This window comes from Halichoerus grypus, chromosome 7, assembly GCF_964656455.1.
Source record: "Halichoerus grypus chromosome 7, mHalGry1.hap1.1, whole genome shotgun sequence".
Taxonomy (NCBI): Eukaryota; Metazoa; Chordata; class Mammalia; order Carnivora; family Phocidae; genus Halichoerus; species Halichoerus grypus.
The window spans coordinates 101,246,938-101,263,192 of record NC_135718.1 but is presented as its reverse complement, the minus strand read 5'-3'; the positions used below and the strand labels follow the sequence as shown (position 1 = coordinate 101,263,192).

The window sequence follows — 16,255 nt, the reverse complement described above, 5'->3', positions numbered from 1 at the left end:
ACTGTCACCTCATCAAGTTCTTTCATGTCTAGAGCCCTCTAACCCCAGAAATATGATTTTAAAATCCAGAATTTATAAGGGATTTAAGCAGTGTCATCCTTTTAGAAAGGGTCAGCAGAGGGAGCTGGTAAAACGAGTTTGAGAAAGCATAAAATTAGTTTTAAGTATTAGCCTAGGGAACCGTACAAAAGAATAATTACAGAAGCAACAATAGAATACTAAATAGGCACCATCTTTTTTTCTTCTCCATCAAGTGCTTGGAAGCTGGCCATCTTAAGTTCATTGAATGGTTTCTGGACCAGGAGCACAAATGCAATGTCCACAGGGGTCAGGAGGGTAACTCAAAGGAGGAGAGGGCCAGGTTAAGATCGACTGGAAAGCACATCTCCAGTCTGTTAGCTTCAGGTAAATGGTGCTATTTGAGAACATGAGCCCAAAATTGCAATTTTAAACTCTTCAGTAGAAAATGAAAATCCAGATTTTTATATGAAATCTTCAGTTGGTAACAAATTGATTTTTTCTTTTGAAAAATATTATGCTCTCAGAAAAGTTGAAAGAACGGTTTTGTTAATGAACAACAATGTATCCCTCACCCATATCTTCAGCCATCAACCTCTTGGTACATTTTCTTCTCTTAATACACACACACACACACACACACACACACGTGCACATACACACACCCATCTGAGTATAGTCTTTATTATTTTTTTTGAAGATTTTATTTATTTATTTGAGAGAGAGAGAGAGATTGAGAGAATGAATGGGAGGAGGGGCAGAGGGAGAAGCAGGCTCTGGAGCCCGATGCAGGACTCGATCCCAGGACCCTGGGATCATGACCTGAGCTGAAGGCAGATGCTCAACCGACTGAGCCACCCAGGTGCCCTGAGTGTAGTCTTTAAACACCAGGGATGCCATCAGGATATTCCAGCATATATCTCACAAGAATAGAGGCACTCGTCCACACATTCACGTTACTATTACCACATCTAAGAAAATCTATATAAATTCAATAATACCAGCCAACATACCCAGTCTACTTTCAAATTTCTTCAGTTGTCTCCAAAGCGTTCTTATCTAGTGGCATACCAGAGCTGGCTTGTACAGTGAGAAGGTGTGCATCTCTTCCAACTCCAAGTTCAGTGATATCACAGTAGCTGGACATTCATTGGTCAGGGTGGGAATATTTATACCATGGAAATTGGCAATTACGCTAAGTCTGGGATCCTCTCTATCCCATGGCTAGTTTATTGGCACACCACTCTTTTTTGAGGTATAACTGATACACAGAAAAACCCTGCATATATTTAATGAATGTAATTTGATGAGTTTGGAGTTTGGACACATTCCATACACTTGTGAAACCATCACCACAATCAGGGTAATAAACATACCCATCACCTTCAATAAGTTTCCTCATGCTCTTTTGTTTGTTTTTGGCAAGATTACTTGACCTGAGATCTACCCTTTTAACAAATTTTTATGTGCACAATGTGTATTTTAACTATATGCACTGTGTTGGACAGCAGATTGCTAGAACTTGTTCATCTTGCATAACTGAAAATTTATTTATTTATTTATTTATAAAGATTATTTATTTATTTGAGAGAGAGAGAGAGCACAAGGTGGGGGAGCAGCAGTCAGAGGGAGAAGCAGGCTCCCCGCTGAGCAGAAAGCCCGATGCGGGACTTGACCCCAGGACCCTGAGATCATGACCTGAGCCGAAGGCCGACACTTAACCAACTGAGCCTCCCAGGAGCCCCGAACTGAAACTTCATACACGTTGAACGACTCCCTATTTTCCTCTGCCCCCAGTCGGCAACCACCATTCTACGCTCTTCTTTTTTTTCTTTCTAAATATTTTATTTATTTATTTGACAGAGAGAGATACAGCAAGAGAGGGAACACAAGCAGGGGGAGTAGGAGAGGGAGAAGCAGGCTTCCCATGGAGCAGGGAGCCCAATGCGGGGTTTGATCCCAGGACCCAGGATCATGACCTGAACCGAAGGCAGACGCTTAACGACTGAGCCCCCCAGGCGCCCTTATTGTGTTTTTGATAATAGCCATCCTAACAGGTGATATTTCATTGTGGTCTTCATTTGCATTTCCCTGATGATTAGTGATTTTGAGCACCTTTTTATATATCTGTTGGTCATTTGTATGTCTTTTTAAGAGAAATGTCCATTCAAGAACTTAGCCCATTTTTTTTGGTTTTTTTTTTTTTTTTGCTATTAAGTTGTAGAAGTCTCTTACATATTTTGGATATTAACCCCTTATTGGGTGTATGGTTTGCAAATATTTTTCCCATTCTGTAGGTTGTCTTTTCATTCTGTTAATGATTTTCTTTGCTGTGAAGAAGGTTTTTAGTTTGACGAAGTCCCACTTGTCTGTTTTCGTTTTTACGTCTGTACCTTTGGTGTTATATCCAAGAGATCATTGCCAAGACCACTGTCGAAAGGCTTTTTCCCTATTTTATCTTTTAGGAGTTTTATATTTTTGGTCTTATGTTTAAGTCTTTAACCCATTTTAAGTTGATTTTGTGTGTGTGGTGTGAGATAAGTTTCTGATTTCACTCCTTTGCAAGTGGATATACAATTTTCCCAGCATCATCTGTCGAAGAGACTGTCCTTTCCCCATTGTGTGTTCTTGGAAGCCTTGTTGGAGATTAATTTCTGGGCTCAAATTCTGTTCTATTGGTCTATGTCTGTCTTGATGCCAGTACTATCTTGTTTTAATCATTGTAGTTTTGTTTATTAGTTCTAGCAGGATTTTTGTTTTTGTTTTTTTGGAGTCTTAAAGGTTTTCTATATGTAAGATCATCTCATTTGCAAACAGATAATTTTACTTCTTACTTTCCAGTTTGGATGCTTTTTATTTCTTTTTGTTGCCTAATTGCTCTTGCTAGGACTTCCAGTACAATGTTGAATGTAAGTGGCAAGAGTGGACATCCTTGCCTTGTTCCTGGTCTTAAAGGAAAAGTTTTCAGCTTTTCGCCATTGAGTATGATGTCAGCTATGGGCTTGTCATATATAACCTTCATTATGTTAAGATAAATACCTTCTGTACCTAGTTTGTTGAGAGTTTTAACCATGAAAGTGTGTTGAATTTAGTCAAATGCTTTTTCTGCATCTATTGAGATGATTACATGACTTTTATCCTTCATTTTGTTAATGTGATGTATCACATTAATTGATTTGCATATTTTGAACCACACTCCACTCTTTATAGTTATATTTTTCCTGATTAAACAGCCAATCCAAATTTACAAATTGCATTTAACTCTGAGGTCTCCTTAGTTTGCCCTATTCTGTCACAGTCTTCCAGCCTCCAAGGGTCCAATTTAAGATCGGTCAGTATTTTTCTTTCTTTTTCTTTTTTTTTATTGTTATGTTAATCCCCATACATTACATCATTAGTTTTAGTTGTAGTGTTCCATGATTCATTGTTTGTGCATAACACCCAGTGCTCCATGCAGAACGTGCCCTCCTCAATACCCATCACCAGGCTAAGCCATCCTCCCACGCCCCTCCCCTCTAGAACCCTCAGTTGGTTTTTCAGAGTCCATCATCTCTCATGGTTCGTCTACCCCTCCGATTTCCCCCCCTTCATTCTTCCCCTCCTGCCATTTTGTTTCAGAGGTACAGATCTGAGATTCAACAGTCTTGCACAATTCACAGTGCTTACCAGAGCACACGCCCTCCCCAGTGTCTATCACCCAGCCACCCCATCCCTCCCACCCCACCCCCCACTCCAGCAACCCTCAGTTTGTTTCCTGAGAGTAAGAATTCCTCATCTCAGTGAGGTCATATGATACATGTCTTTCTCTGATTGACTTATTTCGCTCAGCATAATACCCTCCAGTTCCATCCACGTCGTTGCAAATGGCAAGATCTCATTCCTTTTGATGGCTGCATAATATTCCATTGTATATATATACCACCTCTTCTTTATCCATTCATCTGTCGATGGACATCTTGGCTCTTTCCACAGTTTGGCTATTGTGGACATTGCTGCTATAAACATCGGGGTGCACGTACCCTTTCGGATCCCTACTTTTGTATCTTTGGGGTAAATACCCAGTAGTGCAATTGCTGGATCCTATGGTAGCTCTATTTTCAACTTTTTGAGGAACCTCCATACTGTTTTCCAGAGTGGCTGCACCAGCTTGCATTCCCACCAACAGTGTAGGAGGGTTCCCCTTTCTCTGCATCCCTGCCAACAGCTGTCATTTCCTGACTTGTTAATTTTAGCCATTCTGACTGGTGTGAGGTGGTATCTCATTGAGGTTTTGATTTGGATTTCCCTGATGCCGAGCGATATTGAACACTTTTTCATGTGTCTGTTGGCCATTTGGATGTCTTCTTTGGAAAAATGTCTGTTCATGTCTTCTGCCCATTTCTTGATTGGATTCTTTGTTCTTTGGGTGTGGAGTTTGATGAGTTCTTTATAGATTTTGGATACTAGCCCTTTATCTGATATGTCATTTGCAAATATCTTCTCCCATTCTGGCGGTTGTCTTTTGGTTTTGTTGACTGTTTCCTTTGCTTTGCAAAAGCTTTTTATCTTGATGAAGTCCCAATAGTTCATTTTTTAAGATCGGTCAGTATTATCTAGTTTGCTACTGCTGAAACTGTTCTCCTGAAATAGCCTTTTAATTAGTGTCCTTACTTTCATTTGTTCCACTATAATCTATTCTCCAGAACGATCTTTTAAACTCATGAATTAGATCGTGCTGCTCTGATATATAAAAGCATTTGCTGAAGGGAATGTGTGGTCAGGGAGGGTTTTCAAAAAACAGGAATATTATGCCATATTTATATATTGTGGAGAATGGTCCAGGAGAAAGGGAAAGATCAACTTGGGAGGGTAACTGGACAAATTATAGGAGAGATGTTTTTGGGTAAGTGTGAAAGGATGGAATCCAGAACACTAGTAGGAATTGCCTTTCAGAGCACAGGTAGTCACACTTAGTAACAGGAAAGAGTATATGGACACAGCCCCAGGTGGATTGGGAAATATGGTGGTGGGAACCTGGTGACGCTTTCTGCTAATTGTCACTATTTTCTCATCTGAGAGTGAGCTGAGAAAGGAAGTGGTGGAGGATGTGGTGAGAGGTGACGATATAAAATAGTCATCTAGGAGATCAGACTGGGGAGGGAAGGAATTAGAGCAATCTATCAGGATTTGGGGGCAGTAGTGTTGTCATGAATTGGAGAGTGATCAGTTAGGGGGCTGAGTGTTTTTCCTTTGCCTAAGGTCAAGTGCTCAAGTGGAAGTTTGAAGTAGGTAGAGAGTTGGCTTTTTTTAAATTTTATTTTATTTTATTCTGTTATGTTAGTCACCATATAGTACATTATTAGTTTTTGATGTGGTGATTCACGATCCATTGTTTTCATATAACACCCAGTGCTCCATGCAATACATGCCCTCCTTAATACCCATCACTGGGCTAACCCATCCCCACACCCCCCTCCCCTCTAAAACCCTCAGTTTGTTTCTCAGAGCCCACAGTCTCTCATGGTTCATCTCCCCCTCCGATTTTGCCCCCTTCATTTTTGCCTTCCTTCTTCTAATGTCCTCCATGTTATTCCTTATGTTCCACAAATAAGTGAAACCATATGATAATTGACTATCTCTGCTTGACTTATTTCACTTAGCATAATCTCCTCCAGTCCCATCCATGTTGATGTAAAAGTTGGGTATTCATCCTTTCTGATGGCTGAGTAATATTCCATTGCATATATGGACTACATCTTCTTTATCCATTCATCTGTTGAAGGGCATCTCGACTCTTTCCACAGTTTGGCTATTGCAGACATTGCTGCTATGAACATTGGGGTGCATATGGCCCTTCTTTTCACTACATCTATGTCTTTGGGGTAAATACCCAGGAGTGCAATTGCTGGGTTATAGGGTAGCTTTATTTTTAATTTTTTGGGGAAACTCCACACTGTTTTCCAAAGTGGCTGTACCAACTTGCATTCCCACCAACAGTGTAAGAGGGTTCCCCTTTCTCCACAACCTCTCCAACATTTGTTGTTTCTTGCCCTGTCCTTTTTTGCCATTCTAACTGGTGTAAGGTGGTATCTCAATGTGGTTGATGATGAATATTTTTTCATGTGTCTGTTAGCCATTTGTATGTCTTCTTCAGAGAAGTGTCTGTTCATGTCTTCTGCCCATTTTTTGACTTGATTATTTGTTTTTTGATTATTTGAATTTGAGAAGTTCTTTATAGATCTTGGATACCAGCCCTTTATCTGTAGTGTCATTTGCAAATATCTTCTCCCATTCTGTGGGTTGCCTCTTTGTTTTGTTGACTGTTTCCTTTGTTGTGCAGAAGCTTTTTATCTTGATGAAGTCCCAAAAGTTCATTTTTGCTTTTGTTTCACTAGCTTTTGGAGATGTATCTTGAAAGAAGTTGCTGTGGCCGATGTCAAAGAGGTTACTGCCTGTGTTCTCCTCTAGGATTTTGATGAATTCCTGTCTCACATTGAGGTCTTTCATCCACTTTGAGTTTATCTTTGTGTATGGTGTTAGAGAATGGTCGAGTTTCATTCTCCTGCATGTGGCTGTCCAATTTTCCCAGCACCATTTATTGAAGAGACTGTCTTTTTTCCATTGCATATTTTTTCCTGCTTTGTCGAAGATTATTTGACCATAGAGTTGAGGGTCCATATCTAGGCTCTCTATTCTGTTCCATTGGTCTATATGTCTGTTTTTGTGCCAGTACCATGCTGTCTTGGTGATCACTGCTTTGTAATATAGCTTGAAATCGGGCAATGTGATGCCCTCAGCTTTGTTTTTCTTTTTCAACATTTCCTTGGCGATTCAAGGTCTTTTCTGATTCCATACAAATTTTAGGATTGTTTGTTCCACCACTTTGAAATATGTCATTGGAATTTTGATCGGGATGGCACTGAAGGTATAGATTGCTCTGGGTAGCATAGACATTTTTTTTTTTTTCAAAAAGGCAAAAGTGAAACATTACTTTATTCCAGGACTTCTCAAAACCTTTAATAATGCACACTAGAAATTTCTGGGGTAACGGATGTTGTTAGTAGTTCCTTCCTGAGGTTTTCTTTTCTTTTCTTTTTTACATTTTTAAAAATTTTATTATGTTATGTTAATTACCATACATTACATCATTAGTTTTTGATGTAGCGTTCCATGATTCATTGTTTGCATATAACACCCAGTGCTCCATTCAGTATGTGCCCTCTTTAATAACCATCACCAGGCTAACCCATCCCCCTACCCCCCTCCCCTCTAGAACCCTCAGTTTGTTTCTCAGAGTCCATAGTCTCTCATGGTTCATCTCCCCCTCCGATTTCCCCCACTTCATTTTAACAATGTTTATTCTTCTGATCCATGAGCATGGAATGTTTTTCCATTTCTTTTTTGTCTTCTTTAATTTCTTTCATGAATGTTCTGTAGTTCCTAGAGTATAGATCCTTTACCTCTTTGGTTAGGTTTATTCCGAGGTATCTTATGGTTTTTGGTACTATTGTAAATGGAATCATTTCTCTAATTTCTCTTTCTACAGTTGCATTGTTAGGGTATAAGAAAGCAACTGATTTCTGTGCATTGATTTTGTATCCTGCCACATTACTGAATTGCTGTATGAGTTCTAGTAATTTGGGGGTGGAGTCTTTTGGGTTTTCCACATAAAGTACCATGTCATCTGCAAAAAGAGAGAGTTTGACTTCTTCTTTGCCAATTTGAATACCTTTTATTTCTTTTTGTTGTCTGATTGCTGTTGCTAGGACTTCTGGTACTATGTTGAACAATAGTGATGAAAGTGGGCATCCCTGATGTGTTCCTGATCTTAAGGGAAAGCCTCTCAGCTTTTCCCCATTGAGGATGATATTTGCTGTGGGTTTTTCATAGATGGATTTTATGAACTTGAGGAATGTTCCCCCTATCCCTATACTCTGAAGAGTTTTAATCAGGAAAGGATGCTGTATTTTGTCAAATGCTTTTTCTGCATCAGTTGAGAGGACCATATGATTCTTCTCTCTCCTCTTATTAATGTGTTCTATCACATTGATTGATACCACCTTTGCATCCCAGGGATAAACCCCAGTTGGTTGTGGTGGATGATCCTTTTAATGTATTGTTGGATCCTATTAGCTAGGATTTTGTTGAGGATTTTGGATTCCATATTCATCAGGGTTATCAGTCTGAAATTCTCCTTTTTGATGGGGTCTTTGCCTGGTTTGGGGATTAAGGTAATGCTGGCTTCATAGAATGAGTCTGGAAGCTTTCCTTCTATTTCTATTTTTTGAAACAGCTTCAGGAGAATAGGTATTATTTCTTCTTTGAATGTTTGGTAGAATTCCCCGGGGAATCTGTCAGGCCCTGGACTCTTGTTTTTTGGGAGGTTTTTGATCACTGCCACAATCTTGTAACTGGTTATTGGCCTATTCAGTTTGTCAATTTCTTCCTGTTTGAGTCTTGGCAGTTTATAGGTTTCCAGGAAGGCATCCATTTCATCCAGATTGCTCAGTTTATCGGCATATAGTTGTTGATAATAATTTCTAATAATTGTTTCTATTTCCTTGGTGTTAGTCGTGATCTCTCTCCTTTCATTCATAATTTTATTAATTTGGGTCCTTTCTCTTTTCTTTTGGATAAGTCTGGCCAGTGGTTTAGCGATCTTTTTTTTTTTTTCTCATTAAACTTCTTTTTAATGGGTCTCAAAATTCTGTGACAGATTTTTGGTCAAGTTATTTCCATTAAAAAGTACTGATTTTTAAAAAAATTTTTTTTATTGTTATGTTAATCCCCATACATTACATCATTAGTTTTAGATATAGTGTTCCATGATTCATTGTTTGTGCATAACACCCAGTGCTCCATGCAGAACGTGCCCTCCTCAATACCCATCACCAGGCTAACCCATCCTCCCAGCCCCCTCCCCTCTAGAACCCTCAGTTTGTTTTTCAGAGTCCATCGTCTCTCATGGTTCTTCTCCCCCTCCGATTCCCCCCCTTCATTCTTCCCCTTTTGCTACATTCTTCTTCTTCTTTTTTTCTTTCTTAACATATATTGCATTATTTGTTTCATAGGTACAGATCTGAGATTCAACAGTCTTGCACAATTCACAGCGCTTACCAGAGCACATACCCTCCCCAGTGTCCATCACCCAGTCACCCCATCCCTCCCACCCCACCCCCCACTCCAGCAACCCTCAGTTTGTTTCCTGAGATTAAGAATTCCTCATATCAGTGAGGTCATATGATACATGTAAAAGTACTGATTTTTAAAACTAATAACTTAAAACTGCCACACACACACACACACACAAAACAAATCATCCACAAAACATTCTCCTTTCCTTCTGAAGGTTTTACGATGCATTGTTATCATTAACCAGTCTTTTACTATTGAACTTAAATGGCCAATTAACACAAACAGTTCTGAGACCGTTCTTCCACCACTGATTAAGACTGGGGTGGCAGGTATTGGGGATAATATTCATTTAGCCTTCTGAGCTTTCTGGGCAGACTTGGTGACCTTGCCAGCTCCAGCTGCCTTCTTGTCCACTGTTTTGATGACACCCACAGCAACCATCTGTCTCATGTCATGAACAGCAAAACTGCCCAGAGGAGGATAGTCAGAGAAGCTCTCAACATACATAGGCTTGCCAGGAACCATATCAACAATGGCAGCATCACCAGATTTCAAGAACTTGAGACCATCTTCCAGCTTTTTTCCAGAAGGACGATCTATCTTCTCCTTCAGCTCAGCAAACTTGAAGCAATGTGAGCTGTGTGACAATCCAGCACAGGTGCATATCCAGCACTGATTTGGCCTGGATGGTTCAGGATAATCACCTGAGCCATGAAACCAGCTGCTTCCATTGGTGGGTCATTTTTGCTGTCACCAGCCACACTGCCACGACGAACATCTTTGACAGATACGTTCTTGACATTGAAGCCCACATTGTCCCCAGGAAGAGCCTCACTCAAAGCTTCATGGTGCATTTCAACAGACTTTACTTCAGTTGTAACATTGACTGGAGCAAAGGTGACCACCATGCCAGGTTTAAGAACACCAGTCTCCACTCGGCCCACAGGGACAGTACTAATACCACGAATTTTGTAGACGTCCTGGAGAGGCAGACGCAAGGGCTTGTCAGTTGGACAAGTTGGTGGCAGAATGCAGTCCAGAGCTTCAAGCAATGTGGTTCCACTGGCATTCCCATCTTTACAGGTGACTTTCCATCCCTTGAACCAAGGCATGTTAGCACTTGGCTCCAGCATGTTGTCACCATTCCAACCAGAAATTGGCACAAATGCTACTGTGTCAGGGTTGTAGCCAATTTTCTTAATGTAGGTGCTGACTTCCTTAACGATTTCCGCGTATCTCTTCTGGCTGTAGGGTGGCTCAGTGGAATCCATCTTGTTAACACCAACAATTAGTTGTTTTACACCCAGTGTGTAAGCAGAAGGACATGCTCACGGGTCTGCCCATTCTTGAAGATACCACTTCAAATTCACCAACACCAGCAGCAACAATCAGGACAGCACAGTCAGCCTGAGATGTGCCTGTAATCATGTTTTTGATAAAGTCTCTGTGTCCTGGGGCATCAATGATGGTCACATAATACTTGCTGGTCTCGAATTTCCACAGGGAGATATCAATGGTGATACCACGTTCATGTTCAGCTTTCAGTTTATCCAAGACCTGGGCATACTTGAAGGAGCCCTTTCCCATCTCAGCAGCCTCCTTCTCAAATTTTTCAATAGTTCTTTTGTCGATCCCACCACATTTGTAGATCAGATGATCAGTAGTGGTAGACTTGCCCGTATCTACATGTCCAATGATGACAATGTTGATGTGAGTTTTTTCCTTTCCCATTTTGGTTTAGGTTGAGGGAAGGTTTTCACGACACCTGCATTCTGACGGCAAACCCATTGAGAAAAAGACGTGGTTTATCAATCTTATTAATTCTTTCAAAGAACCAGCTTCTAGTTTCGTTGATCTGATCTACTGTGTTTCTGGTTTCTAATTCATTGGTCTCTGCTCTGATCTTAATTATTTCTCTTCTAATGTGTGGCTTAGGCATCGTTTGTTGCTTTTTCTCTAGTTCTTTAAGGTGTAGAGTTGGTGAATTCAAGATTTTTCTATTTTTTTGAGTGAGGCTTGGATGGCTATGTATTTCCCCCTTAGGACTGCCTTTGCAGTATCCCATAGGTTTTGGACCGATGTGTCTTCATTCTCACTGGTTTCCATGAATTGTTTAAGTTCTTCTTTGATTTCCTGGTTGACCCAAACATTCTTGAGCAGAGTGGTCTTTAGCTTCCAAGTGTTTGAATTTCTGCCAAATTTTTTCTTGTGATTGAGTTCCAGTTTTAGAGCATTATGGTCTGAGAACATGCAGGGAATAATCTCAGTCTTTTGGTATCGGTTGAGACCTGATTTGTGACCCAGTATGTGGTCTATTCTGGAGAAAGTTCCATGTGCTCTTGAGAAGAATGAGTATTCTGTTGTTTTAGGGTGGAATGTTCTGTATATATCTATGAGGTCGATCTGGTCCAGTGTGTCATTCAAAGCTCTTGTTTCCTTGTTGATTTTCTGCTTAGATGATCTGTCTATTGCTGAGAGTAGAGTATTGAGGTCTCCTACAATTCGTATTGTTATCAATATGACTCTTTATTTTGGTTAACAGTTGGCTTATGTAGATGGCTGCTCCCATGTTGGGGGGGTAGATATTTACAATTGTTAGACCTTCTTGTTAGATAGACCCTTTAAGAATGATATAGTGTCCTTCTGTGTCTCTAACTACAGTCTTTAGTTTAAAATCTAATTTGTCTGATATAAGAATTGCTACCCCAGCTTTCTTTTGAGGTCCGCTGGCGTGGAAGATGGATCTCCATCCCTTCACTTTCAGTCTGGATGTATCTTTAGGTTCAAAATGAGTCTCTTGTAGACAGCATATGGATGGGTCTTGTCTTTTTATCCAATCTGCAACCCTGTGTTATTTTATGGGAACACTTAGGCCGTTCACGTTGAGAGTGATTATTGAAAGATATGAATTTATTGTCATCATGTTGCCTGTGAAGACCTTGTTTTTATAGATTGTCTCTGTAAATTTCTATTCTATATAACTCTTGGGGTCTTTCTCCTTTTATAGAACCCCCCTTAATATTTCTTCAGGGCCGGCTTAGTGGTCACATATTCTTTCAGTTTCTGCCAGTCTTGGAAGCTCTGCATCTCTCCATCCATTCTAAATGACAGCCTTGCTGGATAAAGTATTCTTGGCTGCATGTTCTTCTTGCTTAGTACCCTGAATATGTCTTGCCAGGCCTTTCTGGCTTGCCAGGTCTCTGTGGATAGGTCTGACGTTATTCTGATGTTCCTCCCTCTGTACGTAAGGAATCTCTTCCCCCTAACTGCCCTTAAGATGGTTTCCTTGGTTCTAAGATTTGCGAGTTTTACTATTACATGCCGGGGTGTTGGCCTATTTTCCTTGATCTTGGGAGGGGTCCTCTCTGCCTCTAAGACATGAATATTTGTTTCATTCCCCAGATTAGGGAAGTTCTCAGCTACGATTTGCTCAAATACATCTTCTAGTCCTCTCTCTCTCTCCACCCCCTACAGGATTCCAATAATTCTGACATTGGAACGCTTCATGGTGTCACTTATTTCTCTGATTTCTATTTTCATGGATTCTGAGTTGTTTTTCCCTGGCCTCCTCTTTTCCCTTTTTATCTATTAAATGGTCTTCTGGGTCACTAATTCATTCTTCTGCCTCACTTACTCTAGCTGTTAGATTATCTAGATTAGATTGGATCTCATTGTAGCATTTTTAAGTTCTGTCATTCAGCTTTCATTTCTGTCCTTAGAGACTCTGTGTTGCCATGAATTGATTTCTCCATTCTAGCTATTGTCTTCAATGTGCTAAAGCACATTCAAGTGTGATATTATTGAATCACGAAGTCTAAGAGGGGTAATGAGGGAAATGAGAAGCTAAGGGGAGGCGGGAAGTGAAAGATAGCTGAGTGTTTGGATTGGAAGGCCCAGCGGTTAGAAGAGAACGTTGCATGAGAAGGACTTAGCTGGAAGACGATGGCGCGGTTAGTGGAGAATGGGATGTTTGTAAATCAGACTGTGGAGAGCTGCTCTTGCTGAGAACGACAAGGCCAAGACCTGCACTGGCTAATACAACAGCCACTAGCCATATATAGCTATTTAAGTTGAGATTTAAATTAATTAACATTAAAAAAATTAAAATATATTTCTTTATTGACACTAGCCACATTTCAAGGGCTTAGTAGCCAAACGAGGAGGGTGGCTATCACATCGGAGAGTAAAGATGAAACATTTCTGTGATGGTGGGAAATTCTTTTGGACATCACTGGTCTAGAGGGTGAACATAGTGATGAGTGGTTGAGACAGGTGGAGGGTAAGATCATTAGAGGTAACGGGTTTAGGGAACTGAGAGGGCATGATGGGGAAGGATTGTATACTTGATTGTGAAATCACTGAGAATTATGAGAAAAGTAATGGTGAAGAGAGAGACGTTGAGTCGGAGATCCATTCACTCCTCCATGCAGCTCTGAGCCTGGGAATGCTGGCTCCTCTCCTGCTCCAGGTGTGGGTCTTTTGATCAAAAGGGAAACTCATTCCCTGAGGAAATGATTGTGTCTGATGCAATTCTGGCCATGAGGACTTGAGAAACGAGGAGAGATTCATTGGAGACTTTTGTACATTTTTGGTCTTGCCAATGATCTCTTGGATATAACATCAAAGGCACAGACAACAAATACAAAAATAGACAAGTGGGATTTCATCAAACTAAAAACCACGAAGTGGAATTCAAGCCTGGCAGGCTGACTCTGTGGCCTGTGCTTTCACACACAGTTCCAGTGGATCCCTGCTCTGCAAGAGAGACACACTGATAGGATTGATGACTGTTAGAAGGGGTGGGGGTGGGGGGAACCAAGGTGACTTCTTTCGTGTTTCAGTGGAAAACTATGGATGAATGGAATTGTTTTTCCCTGAGAGAGGTGCTAAAAGAGAATTCTCAAAGGAGGCAAAATCATGACTCTCATACAAATATAAAAGGAATACAGTTGAAAGACTTTATTTAACTTGTTATTAAAGAGGGAGGGGATTGGTAAGATGTGACCATCAGTTTGAAGGTGACACACATTTATAGATTCAGGGATATTGAAATGAATGTCACAAAGTAGAGGCAAAACTAGTCTTTCCCACAGTGGGGAGGGGAGGCCAATTATACCTTTAGTAGATGTAATTTACATGTCTATAGACAAGATAATTTTGCATTGCTATTATCGTCTATAATTTACAGAGTTTTAAAATAGGGACTTTTTTTATAGTGGAAAAAGAGGCAGGATCTCACTAGAGGCTGTTGGCATGAAGGAGGTGGAAGTGGGCTAGCTAGAAGCAAGGCATCATATATGACTGGTTTTGAGGAGTATATCTGACTTTCTTTTGTTGGTCCTGAGTTGGAAGCAGGGACAAAAGTGAGAAGCTGGCACTCACTGATCAAGTCCTGACTGTTTTGGACTGGTGTGGAGGTTGTGGGTCAGAGTTCTACTGTTGTAGGTGGTCTGGCCATCGTCCATTTGTACATTCAATCCCTCAGATCAATGTATTCAGTGCAATAGAGGAGACTAGGTTCAGGTTCCAGCTTGTGTTCTTGTGGTATGTCACTGTGACCTGGGTAATTTGTCTTGCCACATTTCACCTTGAGCACTGAAACTCTCTAGCCAACTTCATGAGGAATGCTCTGCTTCAAGGGCGAGTATTCAATGGAGCAGTTTTTCATTATGAGTTTCTATGTTAAGGGTTCTGCACCCAATTCCAATGTGTGTGGGGGCTTTTCCCCTACACTGCAAAGTAATTCTTGGACATCAGCTGGGTGTCCTACCATTGAACTCAATTTTGACATTGTCTGCCCAGAGATTGCATCAGATTCCACAGGTGAAGGGCTCAGTCCTACAAGATGCCCTCCCCTCTCACTTCAGCCCAGATTGTCATCCATGCTTCTGAGGACCAGCTGTAGATTGGAGATTCCAATGACCCCTCCTTGGGTTTGACTAATTTGCTAGAGTGGCTCACAGAACTCAGAGAAACCATTTTACTTGCTAGAGAACCAGGTTATTATAAAAGGATATAACCCAGGAAAAATGAGATGGAAGACATGCATAGGGCAAGATATGTGGGAAGGGGTGAAGAGCCTCCATGTCTTCTTTAAGGGCATCAGTCTCCCCAAACTTCTATGTATTCACCAATCTGGAAGCTCTCTGAACCCCATGCTTTTGGGTTTTTATGGAAATTTCATTTCATGGAGCCTGGCTCCATGAACGAGTGGAGGTGGTTGATTTTCTGTGGGGTAGATCTGATTTGAGTTGTTATTATGCCAGCTGGAGCACCCCATTTTGTTGTAGAGTGCATTCTAGGGGAATAAGCACTCCCAGGCAGGATCATACCTTTATTTTTATTAAAATAATTTTTTTTTCAAAATAGTGATTCAATGATGATATACATTGCAAAATGCTCACCACAGGCTTAGTTACAGCTGTCAGCATACAAAGTTATTGTAATATTTTTGACTATATTCCCCATTCTGTACTTTTTATCCCCATGACCTACTTATTTTATAACTGGAATTTTGTACCCCTTAATCCCTTTCTCCTATTTTTCCCATTCTCCCACCCCTCACCCCTGTGGAAACACCAATGCCCTGTGTTTGTGAGTCTGTTTCTGGATTTTGTTTCTTTGTTGTTGTTGTTTTGTTTTGTTTATTTGTTATTTTGTTTTTTAGATTCTACATATAAGTGAAATCATATGGTCTTTTTCTTTCTCTACAGTCCTTACATTCCTTTAGACACATTCCAGTAAATTTATTGAACCCCTAATTCTTTTATGGCCTTTATGAGTAGATACCTCATCCTCTTCTCTCCCCTCAACTTGTAAAAAGAGCATAAAAGACCACCTGAAACATTCAATTTCTAGGTTTTTTTCTTTCTTTTTATTTCTAATCAGCTCATACCATAACAGGATCATTTTAGTACAACTAAATCTTTTGTGAAGTAGGGGGTTTTAGTTGAGGCCTATGAAAATAGTTTATGTGAGAGAGAGATATAAATGCTCAGAGTGCTGTCTTAAACAGCTCTCTCTTGTAAAGTCAACCTGGAACTTCCTAGCAGCCTTCAAGTGCACATAAATTGTGATTATCTTCCTCTAGCACTGGAAGCAGGTGGAGCTGGGAGAGGCCCAG

General features: G+C 40.5%; 1 pseudogene; it reads right to left on the bottom strand.

The window, feature by feature from the left end:
* Nucleotides 1-9,327: 9,327 nt before the first annotated feature.
* Nucleotides 9,328-10,901, bottom strand: LOC118528243 (elongation factor 1-alpha 1 pseudogene; annotated as a pseudogene).
* Nucleotides 10,902-16,255: the final 5,354 nt, after the last annotated feature.